This window comes from Lytechinus pictus, chromosome 3 (genome assembly GCF_037042905.1).
Source record: "Lytechinus pictus isolate F3 Inbred chromosome 3, Lp3.0, whole genome shotgun sequence".
NCBI classification, from domain to species: Eukaryota; Metazoa; Echinodermata; class Echinoidea; order Temnopleuroida; family Toxopneustidae; genus Lytechinus; species Lytechinus pictus.
The window spans coordinates 2,738,597-2,759,770 of NC_087247.1; the positions used below are offsets into that span (position 1 = coordinate 2,738,597).

Consider the following 21,174-nt stretch of genomic DNA (forward strand, 5'->3'; position numbering starts at 1 on the left):
CTGCCAAAATTGTCCAGCGTGAGCTCCGCATGCGAGAGCTGCACGCACAGCTTCACAACTCCCTCCGCTAGCAGCTCTATGCACCGCTAGCGCCCATATGTACATGCACAGCGCTAGCGTGCACCGTACCTCCTGTACTGCGATCCTGTTCCATAGACCCTGTTTTTCACACTGCCCAGTATATATACATGAATTTAGTTCCCAAGACCCCGTATTTTACCCTTGTGGTCAGTTCCTTAGACCACCATTTCAGGGTTTTGTGAGGCATTCCCCCATCAAAAAATAATTTGAGCACCCCCTCGGATAAGTACATGTAGTACATGTACAAAACCCCTGCCCTGCCACTGTTTCGTCGTGACTATGTGAATACCTTCTTCTGTGCTCTTGTTAATTTTTATTTCTTAAATGTAATTTTTCATTTATTTTTTACTTGTTTTTCATGCAGATGTTTGATTATAATACATATTTTGTTGTTACAAAAGTAAATTGTGTAAAAAACAAACCTTGCTTCTCTCAAGATCACTACTTTCCCATAGTTCCAGCTCTTTGTTTATATAAAGTTTTTTTTACATTATTGATATATATTAGGTATTGTTCACATATGTTTTCTGGTTTATATTATCGAAAGAAGTAAATGAACTCGAATTACAATTTTATATAGGGCCTATATGAAAGCGGGAATTCTATTTTTGCTGTTGGGAAGGACGAAGTAAATTTGCTGCTGCAATGGCGAGCTGTGGACCAGGGCGTGGCGGCGCGATTGAGACTTCAGACTGGAACTTGCCGGTGGATGAGCAGAGCGGCGTGCCACTTACTTTAATACATGACTATGAAAGCCAACACGTAAGGCGCTGTTCACTGTATATTTATTAATATGGCAACTAAGGTAGACCTTAGAGGAAACAAAGTGACGCATGCATTTCTAATAAATGTACACAAGAGAATAAATAGGTCCAAATTGGTATTACCCCGGTATGCCCAGCCACCATAAAATCTGCCAAACCAAGTGAATAGTCAAGTTTGATTTAATTGTCAAAATTAAATTTTTTCTGGTCTAATTTCAACAGAATAAAGTATAAGTGAAAAGGATTTTTTTAATATTAATATTTGCTGTGAAGATCAGGATTCAAGCCATTGCGTCAGTGCAGCTTAATACTCTCACCTGATGCTGTTCATAAACCAAGCAATCGTCAGCAATTGACTGTACAGAAACAAGCATTTTATGGGCGTGATACCTTCTCTCTATAGAATTCTAAACCTCTGCATTGCTCTGTATTTTTTTCAATGCCCTAGGTACGGTTCTTGCTAATTCAAGGACTTTGGGGTATTTTCACAATGCGTGTACATGTATGTATAACCAAAAATAGGCAATACCAACATATTTATATTAACAATAGAATGTGTTGTTCATCTAATTGCCATTCCAAGTTCAGGTGCCCACTGTCTTCAGCACGGCAAAAAGCGCATACTGTCACATACTGCCTATAGATGTACATTTTATGTAGTTGGTAGAATGGCAAAACTTCTATCTGTATCCTCCACTACAGTGCGTATCAAAAAAAAGTTTACACTTTGAAAAAGCCCTGGGAATTTAAAAATATAGAACATGTGGGTAATTTTTTCACATATAATCTTGGGTTTGGGTCTCATCTATCCAATGAAAGTAAAAGTTTTGACAGAATGTTACACTTGAGTGAGCACTGTCCATTTTTGTAAAGCTCGCAGAAATCTGTTTGCGCAGAAATGCTCATTTTCATGCTGTGTCAAAGGGAAAGGGCAAAATCAAACTTACCCTGCGGAACATTTCTCATACATTTCCCTTGCACTTTTAGTCAATTGAAATAAAACGGATACATTCAAGTATTTTGTAACAATTTTGCCACCCAAATTGAAATTTCAACACTTAATAGGCGCAACCTTTACCCTTTTTGTGCCAGCTGGATCTGAAGACATTAACTGAATCTGAAAAAAGTTTATGTCAGACATCTCCAGCATTTTTTCACTAAGTTTTTATCATTTAAAGTGGGTTTACATTTCATTTTTCATTAAATACTTGTTTCTCCACACTTTTCCCGAGCTTGAAAATGAATAACAAAATGAAAATCAAGCCTAAGCCATTTCATGTAAATCACAGCTCAATGTAAAGCAAATATCGTCACGATGGCCTCGGTGTGTGGGGGAGTTGGGTGGGGCGCAATTCACTCTTCGAAGTGTTTTGGGCAAGGAAACAAGTTAAAAGGGGTATAAGATATCTTTCAAATCAATTTTACTAGATAATTCCACATGTTCTTCATGATTAAGGTCTGCTATTATTCGCATAACTATTTCAAAGTTCTGCGCAAATCATTTTTCACCTACTTTTCAAAAGTAAGTGATGCTCACTCAAGCGTAAATATTTTTTGACAGTTATATCGTCATATACTTAAATGGATCTGTACCAATGTTAAAATGTGGAAAAATCTTCAGGATATTACAAATGTATAATTTTACAGGATTTTTCCTAAGTGTAAACTTTTTTTGATACGCACTGTATAATTAAAAAAACAAAGAATATGAATTGAAGGTGAACAATATCTAACATTATCTTTATTTAATTATTAATAAAGGGAAGTTGGATGCATATGCCAATATATGGATTTATAGAAAATGATTAAAATACATTGTAGTTTATAGGAATGAGGAAATGCACAATTTCGTGTGCAAAGCTCCTTTCACTTTAAAGACGTAGAGTCCCAGTCCGCATGAAAATTTATAGCGTGGCCTTCCAAAAAATGTAAAAGTGAAACAAAATAAATAAAGGAAATATATTGAGAATGGTCATCACAGTATTATTAACATCATGGGACACTCTTCCTCTAAGTGTAAGAGATAATGCTGTTTCAACTTCCCTTTCTTCATTTCTTTCTTCTTTAAAGGGAGCACTCTTATCCAACTCATAAATACCTCCATTTCTTTCTATTTTATTTGCTTTCTTTTCACCACTTCATTATTTTCGGTATGATACCAACAATGAAATTTCTTTACAAATTATTTTTGTCTGCTGCAATATACAGTGCATATATACCTTCCCCCCTCTTTTCTCCTCTTTTTAGTTGGACCATACCTCCAGAACATTTATACTAAATTAATTTTTACCATTACACTTTTCCTGTAATTTGATATGCTTGCCATATCACCTAAATAATTACATGTACTTTGTATATTGCATTCTTTGATGTGCATCCAACAATTTTGTTTCCTGTATATTAATTTGATTCAATTATCTGTAAGCATTTAGTATATAATTAAATCTTTTCTCAATTAATATTTCAGAATAATGCGTAACAGTAGTATAGTCTGTATGATCTGTTATATCCATTTGGTACAGTTGATTTTTTTTTATTAAAAAAAAAAAATCTTTCTTTAGCAAAACTGTTGGGGGCACATAAAAATCTAAGAATCTCAATATCATTACTTTTTTTTATTACTATTATTACTACGCAGTTCTTAATTTCTCTTCTTTTTCTTCATTATTAAAAGGAGGCGAGTTTCCTGTAATTTTATTATTTGTTGTCTCTATGATTGTTATGTGTTAGGTGCTGGAGCCTGGCGAGTACACATGTCAATAATAGGAATGTGGAGGCATGCACTTGCTGTTATCTAGGGCATTCTTCCTTATTTCATTGTTGCTTCTTGGGCTCTAGTACCTCACACAAATTTAAGTTATTTTCGTACTATGTTATCTTAAGCATTACACACACTCTTTAATCAGTCCGCATGGGTATTCTAATTCTTCCCAATACCCCTCTTTATTTCTTTTATCTTGCCTGGTATCACATACTTTTTTTAATGATGTTTGTTGAATGTCTTTTATTTGAATTTTAATGTGTAAATTTATATATTGGAAAGTGCGATATTCTCTGAACGGTTTTTCCATGAGGGCCCGCATGCCTCTGGGCAATAGTACTGAATTTTACTTTTGCGAGCCCTGGCTCGTGGAAAAACCGTTTTCTTACTCTTTTCTTCTTTCTTTCATTTCTACTTTACCCATATTCAATTATCCAATTTCAGATTGTATTTTTGTAATTACATTGTACAATTTTTGCATGTTTTTAATGGCCGAATAAATAATAATAATAAATAATCATGATCTCATTGACCAACAACTTTGCTTTGTGCTCCATATTCTGCCCCTCATTTTTCGGGTGGCTAATATTATTCACGCGACTGATCAAACTTTAGGACAGTGAACTTTAATATACTCTTTTTTTTATACTCGGTGGCCCACGTAATTGATTAGTAAAAACAAGCACACTGGAATTTTAAACTGCATAATATTTTCATTATCTACCAGAGCATCTTCAACTCAAACATAATAAGTTTTTAATGTTCATATGTGATTTCAGAATATGTTCATGCTTTTTTTTCTGCTCTGCTCTATCACTTTTGTTCACAATACATAAATTCATTTTAACGTAAGAACTAAGAACTAAGAACCCCCCCCCCCCCCATTGCTTGGCCTCTTGTTCGATTATACAAGTGTAGGAGTACCTGTGACTTGGTTATATTGATTACAAACACAATACAAAGGTCAAGTCCATCGCTGTTGGTATTGACCTGCATTTGTCGTTGATAATCCTGGCGTGGTTGTGATGTCATAAAGAGATGTAAGGTGAAGGTCTGTCCAGTGCTTCTCAGTCATTTCTGCTGCTCATACTGTAAATACCAAAACACTACAGTCTACAGTGTATTTGTTAATTTTGACAGTATCAAAAGAGATCCTTTCCACGACTGTTGTACTTTACAGAGTTGCTGGCATCTCAGCTCTGATCTGAAAATTGTTTTGGTAAGTGTTTTGTAAATTGTTATGATATGATAATAATAATATTCTGCTATAAATCAGAACAATGTTACTATGAAGCACTTTACAGATAATGTGGTTGTTTGATCCTGGCTTGCCTACACACAAATTGAGCACTTTCTCCGCTTGCTGAGGAGCATTCCAAAAGGCTTTTGCATCCTTCCATGTACCCATGTAGCACCTGGGTAGAGAGTGGCAAAGTGTGGGTGTACAGTGTTTGATTATATCCTACATTTTTTGTTGTTGTCACAAATGTAAATTGTGTTAATAGCCTTGCTTCTTTTAAAGATCACCTCTCTCTCATGTGTACAGGTATTTCCCATATTTACAGCACCTTGTTCATAATTTTGTTTAAACATTAATATTGTGCACATATGGTACATGTTTTCTGGTTTATATTGTGGAAAGAAATGAACTTGAATTCAATTTTATATAGGGCCTATATGAAAATGGGAATTTTATTTTTACTGTTTGGAAGGACAAAGTAAACTTGCTGCTGCGATGGCGAGCTGTGGACAGGGGCATGGCGGCGCGATTGAGACTCCAGACTGGAACATACTGGTGGATGAGCAGAGCGGCGTGCCACTAACATGACTAAGCCAACATGTAAGGCACTGTTCACTGTCTATTTATATGGGCAATAAGGTAGGCCTTAGGAGAATAAAACTGACGCATGCATTTTCTAATAAATGTACACAAGACAATAGCTCCAAATTGGTATTACCCCGGTATGCCCAGCAACCATTAAAATGATTAAATCTGCCAGACCAAGTGAATATTGTCATGATTTAAAAAACAGATTCTGTTTATTTATATAATGATAACAAATCAGAACAATGTTTCTAAGCACTTAACAGATTATGTGGTTGTTTATAATAATAATAATAATAATACAGGTATATTTACCCAGGGAAGCCGCTTCAGTTCCGAAAACTGTTCTCCCAGCGGGCCCTGCTATTATTATTACCCCGGCTTTAGCTGGGCTGCCTAGGCGCTCAAAGCATTCAAGGAATTTCTTCCTACCGGGTACCCATTCATCTCACCTGGGTTGAGTGCAGCACAGTGTGGATAAATTTCTTGCTGAAGGAAATTACGCCATGGCTTGCCTACACACAATGTGAGCACTTTCTCCGCTTGCTGAGGAGCATTCCAAAAGGCTTTTGCATCCTTCCATGTACCCATGTAACACTTGGGTGGAGAGTGGCAAAGTGTGGTGTACTGTAGGATGAGGAAGTTCTTCCACAGAGAAAAGGGAAGAAGAGCCTTTTTAGTACAGTTTAAGTATAGAATCATTGATGTGAATTATCATTCTATTCTAATATTAAAATCTTTTTGTCAGTTTAATGATTCTCATTGATTCTTTTTGAAAAAATACAATTTGACTGTAAATTTAGATGTACAGGTAGTGCCCTCATAATAATAATGATAATGATGATAATGATAATGATAGTGATAATAATGGTATTTACACAAGGTAGCCACTTCAGATCCGAAAACTGTGACTCCCAGCGGGCCCTGGTATAATATTATTACCCTGGCTTTAGCTCGGCTACCTACATGTATAGCTGCAAAAGCATTTCAAGGAATTTCTTCCTACCTGGTACCCATTCACGTCACCTGGGTTGAGTGCAGCACAATGTGGGTAAATTTCCTGCTTAAGGAACCCACGTCCCTCTGATTGAAAGGCGAGAGTCATAACCACTAGACCATGACGCCCCACATAGTAATGTTGTAATTTTTCTTCATAATGAGTTTCTGAACTCATACATGTATACTGCATTGTGTTGTTATTGTATATTTTAGATTGTAGATTTTACCCATCATTTTTTTATACATTCTCCTGAACCCTGAAAGTTGTTTATTAGACATGAGTCTTGTGACATGATCATGTAACCAGAGAAACAAAAGAAATCAGGAAATTACTCGTAGGATTTAGTTTGAGGTTTTCCTACCATAAAGGATATAAAAACCTCAATCATAATTGTCTTCACATCAAAGGCTTTGGGTTTTTTTTTGTCACTATTCTTTATCTTTAAAATCAATTCAAGGTATTTTTGTAACGTGCAGAAGGAGATAAAAAAATGTAAATTTTCTGTAAAAGTTTATAGAGAACTATCTTTTTTATTGTTAAGTGCCTGAAAAAGAAGCCCTAGATCTTTTGAGATGTATTGTTCATTCAATTCATTAGCTGCACATGTATTATAAAAAAAACCTCATTTATTTTAATTTTCTTATAATTCAACAGTCAATTTCATATAATTTAGTCAAATTGGACAGAACATTTATTGAAATACTTAAACTTGGTCAAGCAGAGTTGATAAAGTGTATTGAGGGAAGAAAAAAAATGTATATATTTTTTTTAACCGATGAGTGTTAAATTAAACTGCCAGGATTTTCATTTTGATAAGGTTTAGTTTCAGAAAGATTGTATACAGTATTGTACAGTAAGTCTTTTATAGACTTTGCAGATAATTTCATAATTTGTATTTCATCCTTGTGTCAATGATAAATATTGATATTGATTTATATCTTTTCATGTAACACAAACCCCCACAAATTTCTGGTCTGATGATGGAGTTTGAATATTTTCAGCATGCTATCTGGCCATCTCTGCGGTGTGTAATACTCAGCGAAGCATGGTGTCACCCACACGCTTTTCTAGGGTAAAGCCTGGGAATGCTGAAGGACAATTGTGTAGTCATGGCAAGCAATGCTCACTTCAGCGTGAAGGTAGCTTCATTGAAAGCGACATGTATTGAAGTCGGAAGTCACGTACTTGTGTAGGGGGGAAGGGATCATCGAGTGCGAACCAGATGCACTCTGCAGGGACTCGATTTTAAGGCGCGCGAGAGCGATCGCGCGCTACATGCGCGCCTTAATCCAATTTTGGTAGCGCGATTAATAGCGCGCCTCGCGATAGCTGACCTGCGCGAAAATGCCTAAAGTCGCCCTCGAAATCACCCAAAATCATGCTTTCGGGGGCGACATTCAGATTTTATGTCGCCCCCGAAATTATTGCCGAGTGATAACAACTCAACGGCCCACTAGTGCCATATGCTCGAGCTCCGCTTACCATTTAAAAACCATCCAAAATCCACACTCAAAATCACGAATAAGCCTTAAAAGCAGCGAGTAGCGCAGTTTCAAATTCCGAAGTTGCGTTATTTTTTCTGTACCACGTATTTCCATACACATGGTACCAGGTATGGAAAAAAAAAAATCAACGCAACGGTCGGGAAAGAGTTGCATGTATAGGGGTCCATTATGACTACCACCGTGTGCCATTTCGAATGCACATGTTTCCCCTACAGATATCACAATTCTGTGATAAAATAATTCGAATTACACAGGAAATAAATCCCAGAGTCTAGTAACCCAGCATTGGTGAGTTGTCATTCGGCTTTGCTTTTCAAAACGGCTTATTAACTTCCAAAATAAGTTATCTAATTTATCAATTATAACTAAAAAATCATTTGTTTTCTTTTTCTAGGGGATGAGGTATTATATCAGACAATAAATCATCAAACAAAGCTCCATCTTTTTTACAAGGACGGCGGCAGGCTCACGCATTGGCGCTTTTACTAGCTAGCCAGTTGGAGCTCTGTCTAGCTGCCAGAGCTCTGGGGGACAATTCGCTCAGTAAAGGCCTCAATGATGGTGATTTTCTGTTTCAGACAGAGTTTACATTTCAGGAATATTATTCAAAACTGCCAATAAAGTTTGATGATTTCTTCATTGTCATGTATATTTAAGTTCTTAATGAATACATTCTCACCAAATTTAGACTCCCCCATAGAGAAATTAAATTTTCATGGAGATCTGCGTTTTCAAAGAACTTCAGGAAAAGTTAGGGTAAGTGGGCCTTTATTACATGTACATGGCTGACTAGGGTATTGTACTGGAATAAATGGAGTAGAAATTAGATATTGAATTCATTTATATCCAAGTCCAACCCACAGTCACACACACACGCACACACCCACACACACCCACCCATCCACACACACCCACGTCCAAGATTCTAAACATGATAAATAACTTAAAAAATCATACAATATTAAACAAAAAGTAATAATTCCTTAATAAGTGAACAGGTATTCCTCAAAATACAAAAAAGTAGCATTTAAAAAGAGCCCCCGAAATTTGACAAAAAAATTAAAATGGAGCCCCCGAAAAAAAAAAAAAAATTGTCAGTGACTTAACTTTTAGCCAAAGTCAAAACCTAACTAAAACAGGTTTTACAACACACAATCTCATTACAATACATTGTAAAACAATTATAAATACTTCCTTTGGTTGTTGATTGTAATTTTATAGTACATACATTTCCTCCATCCATTTTGTTAATTGGGCAAAAAGCTTCCCTTGTATGTTGAAGAAGAGCTTTTTGAAGTGCTCCTCTACCGCTCTCCTTAAAAGTTCTAGGAGAGCTTTTTATTGCTCCCCTTATAATTATAAAACCGAGTCCCTGACTCTGAGCATTTGGCTTGTGATCTGTTTTGGAGTGGATGGTGGAGGTGTTTCCTTTGGTGAAGCAGGGATGTGAATAAGAGCACATGATATATCCATCAACAAGCATTTTACATCCAGTGATCCTTGTCATAGAGGAGTTGCAACAGGGACACCTACATGTAGTGCAGATGATCAATGTATTCTGGGTTTCTGGCTGATGTCCTTTGAGGTGGTGTCATGCTACAAGTGCTTTGATAAGGATCCTTGGTTTCTTAGTGTGTAGGTCTACCGTTTGGTGTGAAAGTACTTTGACTCATCTATGTGTAGACAGCTATTGTAATTTGCAACTTTCTGTTCAAGCTAGGAAGAAAAAAAAAGTATAAAGATATATTTTGCAATCAGAAAAAAAAGTAGTCTGTCATCTATGCGCACGATTTAAGTCATACACCAACTAACCAATCAGGCAGTCCCAACTAGCTATCAATTATCAACAGAGAAATAACAAATACACTATTTCACTTTCTGTTCAATATCTTGAAATGGGAATATATATAGCTGATACATGTATCTGTTATCTTTGTGTCAAATTGTGTGAACCAGTTACTGTGGTATATGGTTACAACTACAAGTTATATACCAACCAGATGTCCAACTATTAACCAGAGTAATAATGAATAAAATGTATCATTTCATATTATTTTTCATGATTTAAATGACATTTGTAGCTCATATTTACATAATCTTTGTGTATATTTCATTCTAGTAAACTCTGCTGTATCATTGGCCAGCCTTTGGGGTGGAGTATTTTGTGTCAGACGTAGCTGATCCTGGACTGAGCTCTTTTATCAACTTGACATATTTTATACATCATGTGTTACCTTGTTGTCTGTCAGAAGTGTAATAAGAAGACATGGAAAGGTAAGACTATTTGACATGCTCATCTTTTTCTCAGTTTTTTTTTTATCCCTTAAAGTTTATTCATCATCTTGTTCCCGCTAAAATTCTCCGTTTATAAATCTGCTTCAGTTTGCTTTTTTTAAAGAAATCGATTCAGATTAACCCCAATCTGTTGTTGTGAGTTTAACCATTAAGTTGTAATTATCTGTAAGTATTTTCTCACCTTTTCACTTTGTTTATATTTATTTATCTGATTTTCCATTAAAACCAAAAAAAAAACCCAAGTGAAGACAAACATATAAAGTGGAAGAACATTTAAGATGAAATCGATACAGATTATTATACTGCCAAAATAAATGAAGAATCTGACTGCATTTCTTTAAATAGAATATTGACCCAAATAATTTTTCAGTAACTAATATTAGATAATCTAGAATTCACTAGAATTCATGATTTTTCAATTATTTTCCAGGATAGATACATCACTCTTGGAACATTTCCTTAAATCCCTAGTTTGCTGTAGTACTGATTTGAAATAAATATTACTTAATTGTAAAAGAACATGGAATTTCAAATGAAAAAACAATTTTTGAGGAAAAAAATTAATTAAAAAATAAATAAAAAAAACTGTAATAAAGAAGGCAAATCCAATTTTAGAACACAACAGAATATAATTGCTCTTTAGAAAAAAAAATATGGGACTCAAAGTCATGTTGCCAACACATTTCAACAACAAGAGTGCTTTATACTTCAGGACAATAATGCTGAGCCCACATGATTCAAAACTTCCCTAATTCAAATAAAGCAAGTATTCATACCAGATTATGCAAAGCAGATGTTAGTGCATCTTTTTGTTTATTTTTTGCCTTTCAAAGTCAAACATATTTCTTTGGTCCCAAGAAATATGCAGATAAAAAGTGGGCAATTTTCTATAAAAAGGGGACAGAATCAGGGGGGGGGGGGGCTATAGAGATTCAAACTAACTCCACCAAATGCTGTTTATAATCTCTGAGGAAAAGAAAAAAAACACAATGGCCTGTTTTCTGACTTCTGGTTAAACTCTGGTCCAAAGTTTATGTGTTTTTATACTGTGAATAGCCAACTTGGTCAATCTTGTCATAGATTAATCAGTTCATTTGACACTCAAATCATAACTGTCAGGGAATGATATCTGAAATATTTTTATTCACCGATGATGACTACATATGTATAAAAAAAAACATAATAACAATACTAATGCAATTCTTGTATAGCGCATATCACATAATATAACGTTCCTACGCACTTCCAAAGGACTTGGATATTCTTATTCTGGCTGTAGCCCCACAGCCTTTTACAGCGCGAAGGCATTTCAAAGAATAAATTCCTGCCAGGTACCCATTCACCTCACCGGGCTTGAGTGCAGCACAATGTGGATCATTTTCTTGCAGAGGAAATTATGCCATGGCTGGGATTTGAATCCACAACCCTCTGTTCAAAGTCAGAAGACTATTGAATCCTCTGGGCTACAATGCTCCACATAAACGTAACAAACATACTTTCCATTGTAAACAAAGTTTTTGAAGTATTTGACCTTTAACAATTTTAGCACAGAGTTAGACCATGGCCTATGTTAGACCGGACGTCAAAATACAGGTGTATATCTCTTAATCTGCCAGGCCCAATACCCCTCTACTGCCAGGGATATTCGAGGGAATCCTAAATTGTCCGAAATGTGAGCAGCGACTGATTTTAAAACGGTCATAATTCTTTACCCGTACGTTGTATAATAAAACCTTCTACACATGAAATGGTGCATGGTTCATGGGCTTTATGGTCGTGTTATTATCTTTCATATTCGCGTTTGGAAAAATGGAGAAAAGATGTAATATTTTACATCATTTTTTTTCAATAAGTAAAACCTAGAAAATTATGATTTCATGAACATTTCAAAGAGTAAATAACCTGAGGAATTGTAGAGATACCAAGAAATTAAGAAGATAAAATGAAAGTTCAATGTTTATCCTTTCAAATGACGTATCTATTGATGAAATTGAACAAACAGAAATAACGAAAAATAATGCTCTTTTGAATGATATACTATTTTGCTATTCAAGTTATTTCCTCTGAAGTACGAGAAAGCGACCTGTTCCAAAAAAGGGCATTGTCACCGATCAGGTGACCAATCACAGCACAGCTGCGATCCCCAAGCAAACACACACAATAATATATTTGAGCCATGTATCTTCAAAGTGCGGCAAACCGTACCCTTTCATTCGTGTAGTCTTCAAAATAAGACTCTGTAATTTTTTTTATTCGTAGTGTAACAAAAAAGTTATTGCCAGTCAGAAGGAGACAAAATATAAAAGAACTAAAGATGATATATTGAAATATAGATAAAGAGGGGTCGGACAGATTCAATACTTACAATTTTGGGGTATAAAATCCCACAAAATAATATGGGCGTTCTGGCAAAATGCACAGAAGTAGGAAAAAAAAGTTTATTTTTCGTGAATCAAAGAAGAGGGAATGTAAATCAGTTACAAACAAAAAATCAATACAAATTTCCAAAAAGAAAATAGGCCTATTTGTTCTGTATTACTGGTCTGACCAAAGTAGCCACCTGTTAACATTCTACGTGACTATATTCTTTTGTTCATGCCACCAAGTCATGAACAATAGATGCCCAGACTCTCATTCATGAGGAATCTCTAATCCGCGCTCCCTCCTGACCTATTATCTAGGAGAGTAATTTAGCACGGGATGTTCATAGAAATCGGGGCTCACGCGCGTCTTTTGATTTGACTTTTGAATGCTTTCAAAGGTTCCGGTATTGATTTCTTATGGGTGACCCAGGTAAAGAGAAAACAATTTACCCCCTACAGAAAAATCCTGCATCCGCCCAGGGCCTCCCCAGCTCGTAGCACTATCCGTGGTAAAAGAAATATTTTGTTCAGATAACATAGTGTACAATAATATGCGTGGTATAAAGAAATGTAATATTCAACCCGTTATCATCGTTATCATTTTCATTTCTACTCTCTAAAGTCGTTTTAAAATCCCCTTGATAGTGACGTCAATGATGCAGCAACTAACAGGTCGGTCTGATCGGTTTTGTTAATGTATCCCTTTCTTTCTTTTCCTCAAAACATCTGATATTACTGTGTATACTCCGTTTACTTTTTCTCTGACCAATGGTTTGATTTAGCAAAGGAAAAACATCCACCTTGAAAAAAAAATCAATCTTGAGACGAATAAAGCGGTATTATCGGCCGTTTTAATTATCACATTTATTTGTTTTGCTTCTTCCTATTTTATTCGAGGAGAATATTGAACGATTCATATTTTTGTGACAAGTTTGAACATGATATTGATAAGCATAACAATGTCAATCAAACAATGTCAATCATTCTTTTTTTTAATGGTTTGGGCTATAAAAACACAAGTGAATATGAACCGTTATTTACCTGATCTTAAGTTTATGAAGAGAGAGTTTGGCTGCAGAAGGAATGCAATTGATATGATTACAACAATTATTTTTGAATAATAATCATAATGATCATGATGATGATTCTGATGGCAATAACATTAATAATAAGAAGGTGAAGGAGAAGAATAATGATAATAATAATAACAATAACAATAATAATGAATACGATAATAGTAATACTAATAATGATAATAATAATAACAATAATAAATGAATAAATAAATAATGAGTGTGATGATTGCAGTGCGATGAGAGTTGGAAAAGACAGCCTTCTTTACTCATATATATTTGTAACGAGAACAATTTTGTGAGAATGCTAAAAAAACAAAGTATAAGACCTTTCCCCCCCCCTCCCCCAAACCGAGCACATTTGCAGGCAGAAAAAAGCCTTGACACAAGAATACTACCATACCGGCCTGCAAAAGAACCGATCGATAGCTCATGAATATTCATAATACAATGGCGAATGGGTGAGTAGCGTTGGGTGAGAGACATCGTACCGCTCTGTCATTGGTCAATTCTGAGCTGAATGCCTTCGCAAACTCGCCTTTGCTCTGCCCATAGAAGTACGTGTATTGCTACACACAACCTTTATATCACACGTGTCTATAGGAGAAATCTTGATTCAGATCGCGGCAATATCCGAAATCAACTCTTCAAAATAATGATGCAAAGATGCCATTTTACTCAAAAAATGTCTATGTAAACCACTATTTTTTATATAACAAAATCAATTGTGAATTCCTTGCCAATATAACAACATAAAAAACACAGAATATGGTGTTGATTTTCTGGCTGTAAAATTGGTTGAACAAAAAAAAGTTACTTGGGCAACTATAGCTGCCAGTGGCACTAGAGGGCTATGGGCAACTATAGCTGCCAATGGCTCTTAAAGAGATATAAAGTCACATGGCATGGTGAATGAGAATGAATTTGACATAAATTTATGAAGCATTAATTCCAGTTGTGGTGAGTCTCAAAATGTGTTTGAACAGAACCCAGTAAAATGATCACCCAACTGTTTGTAGCAATTTAGATCAAAATATATAATAATAAAAGATTGATTTATTATTAGCACAATATGTGTTAAACAATGCTGATAGAAATGTGTAATTGCTGAAAAAATAGCATTCCTGCAGGGTGACAGGTCCTTTTTCAAGAGGATTTCAACTTTTCACGATGTTTGTTTACTTTAGGTCTTGATCTATGATGATATGGTAAATTTCAAATTTGATTCTAAAGACTTTTGATGAAACTATTGCTTTTTTATTTTAGCTTTATAATCAAGAAAGTTAACTTTTTACGCCAAGGTTGTTAGAGGTTGAGACAGCTCTCTGTGAATGGAGACAAGTGAGATAGATGACAGTGATTGTATTATGAGCGGAAATCACCGTAATCCCTGGCAATTTCTCTCATTTCCTGTTACACTTTACTCGGCAATTACAAGGCCTTTGATTTAGCCACTTTAGCCCTGGAATCACACCCACAGCTTACAGAGGATATTGACCGAATACCGTGAAATTATTCTGGGAATTGTTCCAAAAGAAGAAGTGGATTTCAATAACATTGACAAAGCTGGCTGATGATATACTAGGGTAGAAGTTTGGAGATTCATCACACTATTGCCTTGACCATTTCCTCGTTAACTTTTCAAAACATGTTGGGGAGAATTTGGAAGGATACTGGCTGGAACACCTTGGAAATTCAACAGAAATTGTTATTTTTTTAAGCGGATGCTTGTTGCCTAAATTATTCTCGACTACTTTATCATCGGTCCCCTTCTCCCCTCCCCTTTGGAAATCCAATTGAAATCTTTATCTTTTTAGGATGCCTGTTGCCTAAACTCATTCTTGACAACTTTATCATTGGTCCTCCTTCCCATTCCCCTCCCACTTCCCTTCCCCTTCCCTTCCCTTCCCCTCTCCCCTTCGCTTCATCTACTTTCCTCTTTGTAACATTGAAACCATATCATCTTCGTTGAAACAATTTTAATTCACTTCTCTGTATGACAGGATGTTAGTTATTCACAGATGACACTCAAGTGGACTGTTCGACAATGAAAAGATATTTAAAAAAAAACCTGTCTGATCACAAAATTCATACCAACCCACATTCTGATATTTACTGAGTCAAAATGACATTGATCTGAAAATAGTATACCAGAACTTTGATGAGTTTACTGACTTTACTCTCTTTCTTTATATTTAAAAAATATATATTTATAGTCTGATATGTTTAATGTTTATTGCTGCATGACCTATATTTCTCATCAAGATTCATAAAGTGAGAGTGTTTTTTTTAACCAACCCATTTTAACATGTAGATCCACAAGGCACAATGCAATGGACTATTTTGAATCACTTTAAATGCTAGTTTATAATGCAAGTCAGATCCATGTATTAGTGATTACCCTTGGTAGAAGGGAGAGTGGGAGAAAGTTGTAAAATAATGAAAAGTAAACCAAATGAACATTGAATGATGCTGAAAAAATTGTGAAAAAAATTATAACACAAAAAAGCACACGTTGATAAATGGTACAGTACATGTATGTGATCTTGGAGACGAGATATGTTCAGGGCTCACTGTACTGTATAGCTTATCGATCTGCGTTACAATTGAAGAAGCTTTACTTCCCAGTGACAGAATGCCTTGATAAATGTGTTCATTATAAAGGACAAGTCCATCCGAGCAAATAGTTCATTTGAATAAAAAGAAAAAAATCCAACAAGTATAACACACTGAAAATTTCACCAAAATCGGATGTGAATGAAGAAAGTTATGACAAATTTAGGTTTCACTTAAAAAAACAGTTATATGCACATCCTGGTAGGTATGCAAATGAGGGGACTGATGACGCCACCGACTCGCTATTTCTTATGTATTTTATCATATGAAATATTAAATATTTTGATTTTCTCATTGTCTTGTGAAACAAAGTTTTACTCCACCCTGGACATGTGGAATTACTATTCTTTTTAAAATTATATGGTTCAGTCAAATTTGTCCTAATTGCCAAATCTCTAATAAATTATATTGTTTCATTCAAACAATAAAAAACAAAAGAAGTAGCGAGTGAGGGATATCATCAACTTGCTCATGCATGTCACCGAGTTGAGCGTATAACTCTTTTGTGACAATTTAAATAAGTGAAACTTTAAAATGTCATAACTTATTTTACATCCAATTTTGATGAAATTTTCTGTGTTGTACTTGTTGGATTTTTCTCATTTTATTCAAATCAACATTTTTCTGGGATGGACTTGACCTTTAACATTTAATCCATTTTCTACCAAAATTGTGTGGCACATAAGTTATGTTTGTATAAACACACTGTTTTGTCAATTTCTTGTTGGTTTTGTTGAAATTATTTTTGGTCATTTATACCACAAATTGAATGTACTGAATCACTAATTATTTCCTTTCTATTTTCCTTGGTTCGTTCTTACAGGATGCGGCCAACACGCTGAGCAGGTGATGCGAGATGTTCCAGAGGGAGAAAGATGCAAGTGCCCTAGAGGAAGTTAAAATGGCATCTCAACACTCGATCTTTCTGCACATTACCATATATCATGGTTTCTATCAAGTACTATTTGGGTAGGGGTGAAGGGGGGAGGGTAAGGGATGGGATGGGGTAGTGGTAAAGAAAGTGGAAAGAGGGGGGGGGGTAAGGGAGTAGGGTGAAAGAGAGAGGGGCAGAGGGTGAAAGAATGAAGGACCATAGTTTTGTGGTGGGGGGGGGGAGGGTTATGAAAGGAAGTGGAAAGTTAGTCATGAATTTGGTGGTTGTTGCGGGGGGGGGGGGGGGGGGTCGGTACTTTTAAAAATTACATTGAGATTTTAAGTTTTTCAAATCCTCTGTTTGCAATGATACAATGGGTAATTTCAAGTACGGTGTTAGTGTTGAGAGTGCGAAACTTTCAGCTGGCCCAAGCTTCAATCCAAGTATATAGGGTTCAGAAAGAGGATAACAATCATTCCAACAGTACATGTACATGTTGCTTAAAGACTGGGGAATGACATCATGCCTCTGTATGATTATGTCAACTCCTATCAAAAAGACTCATTGATGCCAGCAACACTGGTAAAAAATTGCAGTTAAATCTCATCATCATAGATGCAAAACAACCAAATTTAAAATCACATCAAAATAATTTTATTTCTCATCAAACTTATTTCCTTGGCCACAAAAAGCTGATTTTTACTGCAGGAAAAGCATTTAGAGGCACTCAATACCAACACAAGCCTGATTTTAAGCACATGGTGTTGCAACAACATCGACACCAATTTCAAAAGTAGATTCTGAATGATGAAGAAATGTGCCAGAAGTTGACCAGAAGAATTTATAATGAATACACGCCTAGAAGTTGATTGTAAAACCTGACGATCCAAACAAATTCTTTGAAAACATACATAGGGAATACATTTTTTTTTTGTAAATATCATTGGAGCACATGATTATAAATTTGTTTTGCTTTAGTGTGTTGTGTATTATTTTGGTCTAATCACATGTATATGTTAAATTCTGCTGCAAAATATATCAAGATAATATATGTGATCTATTAATGTTTGTATGTATGTTAAGGCAATCCATATGTTATGCTTTAGGAAAAGTGACTAAATTACATGCCAATTGTTTAAAATTTAATGCAGTTATGTATATTTTATCAAAAAGATATATTTTTCTGTATGAACAAGCAAGATCTATATCAAATGTGAATAAAATGTAAGAATTTTTTTGTCCTCAGAAAGATCTAATTTATTCCCATTTTTCAAGTTCAGCCGAATATGGGAAATTAATTTTAGTCACATTTTCTTTGCTAAATTTCAAGCCCTCCAATAGTGTAAGTGAAATTGTTTGTATTACAGTGTTAAACATGACTACTGAAAAAAGATAGATAATTACAAAATCACAATGGTAAGAAGGCACAGTGTAATTTTTATTTCTCTATTTCCTATTCTGTTTTGTTTTTATCTTATTGATACATGTATATCTAGGTATACAGATTACACAAATGGTACATTTCATTAGTGCATGGGGATTATTATTACAAGGTATATATCATGAAAGAATATACTGTATTGTTTGGCTCTCATTGGTGGAAAAATGGTCATGTGACAATAGATGGATTGTCGAAAGAAAGTGCGACTCTAGGTCATACTTGAATCTTTGTGAAACACTCCCATGGTGTGCATTGCCCTATTGGCAAAGATCTCATTCCATGCAGAATCATATCACTTTGGTTTGTGAAACTAGGGCTCTTGATTCTCAGCTTTCTTATGGAAGGGCTAGAATCTGAAGAGTAATCAAATCTGGGCTGATGAAGCACCTCAACAAGGTTTATAGAATGTTAGATTTCGATGTCTTCACAAATCGTCGTGTTGGTGCAGGAATGCCCTTAGCACCACACTTCCGCGCACCTCACCGGTGCACAAACGCCCTTACGCAGTGCCCTAATGCGCGCTACTCTGCGTGTTTCTGCGCGCATGCAATACACGTAAGTGTCGTGCTAAGGGCGTTCTTGCACCGACACAACGAAATAAACTGTTATGAGACCGATGATGCAAGGTATTATTATGGTCATTCCAGGGTTTTAGAATGCAGTTTTTCATTCTAATGCACAAACTTCAAAGTATTTTGTTTCTGGTTTTTTTTTTTATTACCCATACCTCATTTGATATTTAAATTTATTTTGTCAAATCAGCAGTTTTATGTTTGTTTAAATGGACAATATCTCTAATTGTTGCTGGGGCGGGTCCATGCATGCCAGTCTTGCATTACCCACATGGATTTTTGAAAGTTTTTTTTTTTCTTTTCGGTGTGTTAGTTTAAGAACTGATAATACAATGACTACTGTAATATGTAAAATCTGTTTCTCTAATTGCAATGTACATTTTGCTGCATAAATAAAATGTGAAAGAAAAGTAGCATTTGGGTTTAAGAAATGCAGTTGAAATTATCAAAAATGTAGGAACTCAAGCCTTATTAAATACTTGTACTGTGATTTCTGTTGAAGTAATTTTTAGAATTCAATATTAAATTAAAAAACATTTGATTTCAGTATATTTCACACAATTCACTGTGTTAAAGGGCACTCTCAACCAAAAATTAATGATGTAAGTAAAGAATAAAATTCTCTGAGTAATACACGGAAAATTTCATCAAAATAAAATATATACATGTAACAAATGCACACCATCATGAATATGCAATGGGTGGGCTGATGGTGTTATGTCCCCACATTTCTCTTGTGTTTTTTACATGAAATTACAAGTATTTAGTATTTTCATAATATATGTGTGTATACATGTATATCTCCCTTGTTAAACAAAATAAGTTGCAGCAGTGATCATCTTACTTGATAAATCACTTTTCAATACATTATATTTTTTTATTCTTCATTGACAAAATTTGATTTGATAAAGTAAAGAAAAAATAAATAAATAAGTGGAGATATGACATCATCAGCTTCATTGTATATTCATAAAAAGATATGCAAAACTTAAAAATGTCATAACATTGGTATTCCTTGTCCAATTTTGAGGAAAATTTGACCATTATTTTGTTTGATTTCACTACTTTTTAGCATAGAGTACCCCTTTAATACTATAGATTGAATACTTGTTTAATGAAACTGAGTTGATGTTAAAGCACTGCAATGCACTGTGAGATTCAAGAAAAGAAGTCATGTATTTATTCTGGTATATATCAATTATTGCTGCATGTTAAATGAAATCATTTTTATTACTGAGACAATATTTATGTTTGTATTTTATCACTTAATAAAATATATCAATACTCAATTCATTTATTACCAAATATTGTACAATGTTTAATGTTCATGCATGAAAGTGTATAGTGAGATGGATAACACGGGCCCGTCTTACAAAGACTTGCGATTGATCCGATTAATCACAACTATGGAAAGCCAGCAAAGTCAACATAAAAAATGCATGTTTGCTCAAATTTTTTTCTAGATATGAATCTATATCCATTTAAATTCATTGATTTCTTGACAGTTCGGTGTGTTGTCCTTTGCTTACAAAGGGCATTTTGCACATTTCCTGTAGAAACAATTATGACACTGATGGATTTCCATAGAGTTACGTAAGATTGATTGGATCAATCGTAACTCTTTGTAAGACGGGGCCAGGTGTTTCGATAATGGGTGGGGGAGAAGAAAAGAGGAAATAGAAAGAGAAGGATCAGGTAGACGGAAGGACAAGACGATAATATGGAAAAGTAGCAAGGAGAGAGAAAAGTCAAGATCGAGGAGGAAGAGAGGGAGAGCGAAGGAAAGAAATTGAGAGGGAAAGAAGAGATATAGGAGAAGAAAAGGATGGAGGAAAGAACAGAGCAGATGAGGGATCGTCATTGGTCATTCACAGCCCCGACATGATCTAATGGAGTACTGTGCAATAACCTCTAACATTATTGTGATATACCCCAACTATAATAGAATACCCCAAATTAAAATGGTACAATCCAAATAAAATAGAAAAAAAATTAAATGGGAGA

General features: G+C 35.0%; 1 long non-coding RNA gene across 5 annotated transcripts; it reads left to right on the forward strand.

Annotated features, from left to right (window-relative positions):
- Positions 1–657: 657 nt before the first annotated feature.
- Positions 658–20,459, forward strand: LOC129256602 (uncharacterized). Of its 5 annotated transcripts, none has more exons than XR_010292859.1 (3): positions 658–843; positions 10,056–10,210; positions 17,107–20,459. It is a non-coding gene; the product is annotated as an uncharacterized LOC129256602 (long non-coding RNA). The 5 variants fall into 5 exon arrangements; XR_008584055.2 differs by lacking the exon at positions 658–843 and adding an exon at positions 4,747–4,825; XR_010292861.1 differs by lacking the exon at positions 658–843 and adding an exon at positions 8,202–8,224.
- Positions 20,460–21,174: the final 715 nt, after the last annotated feature.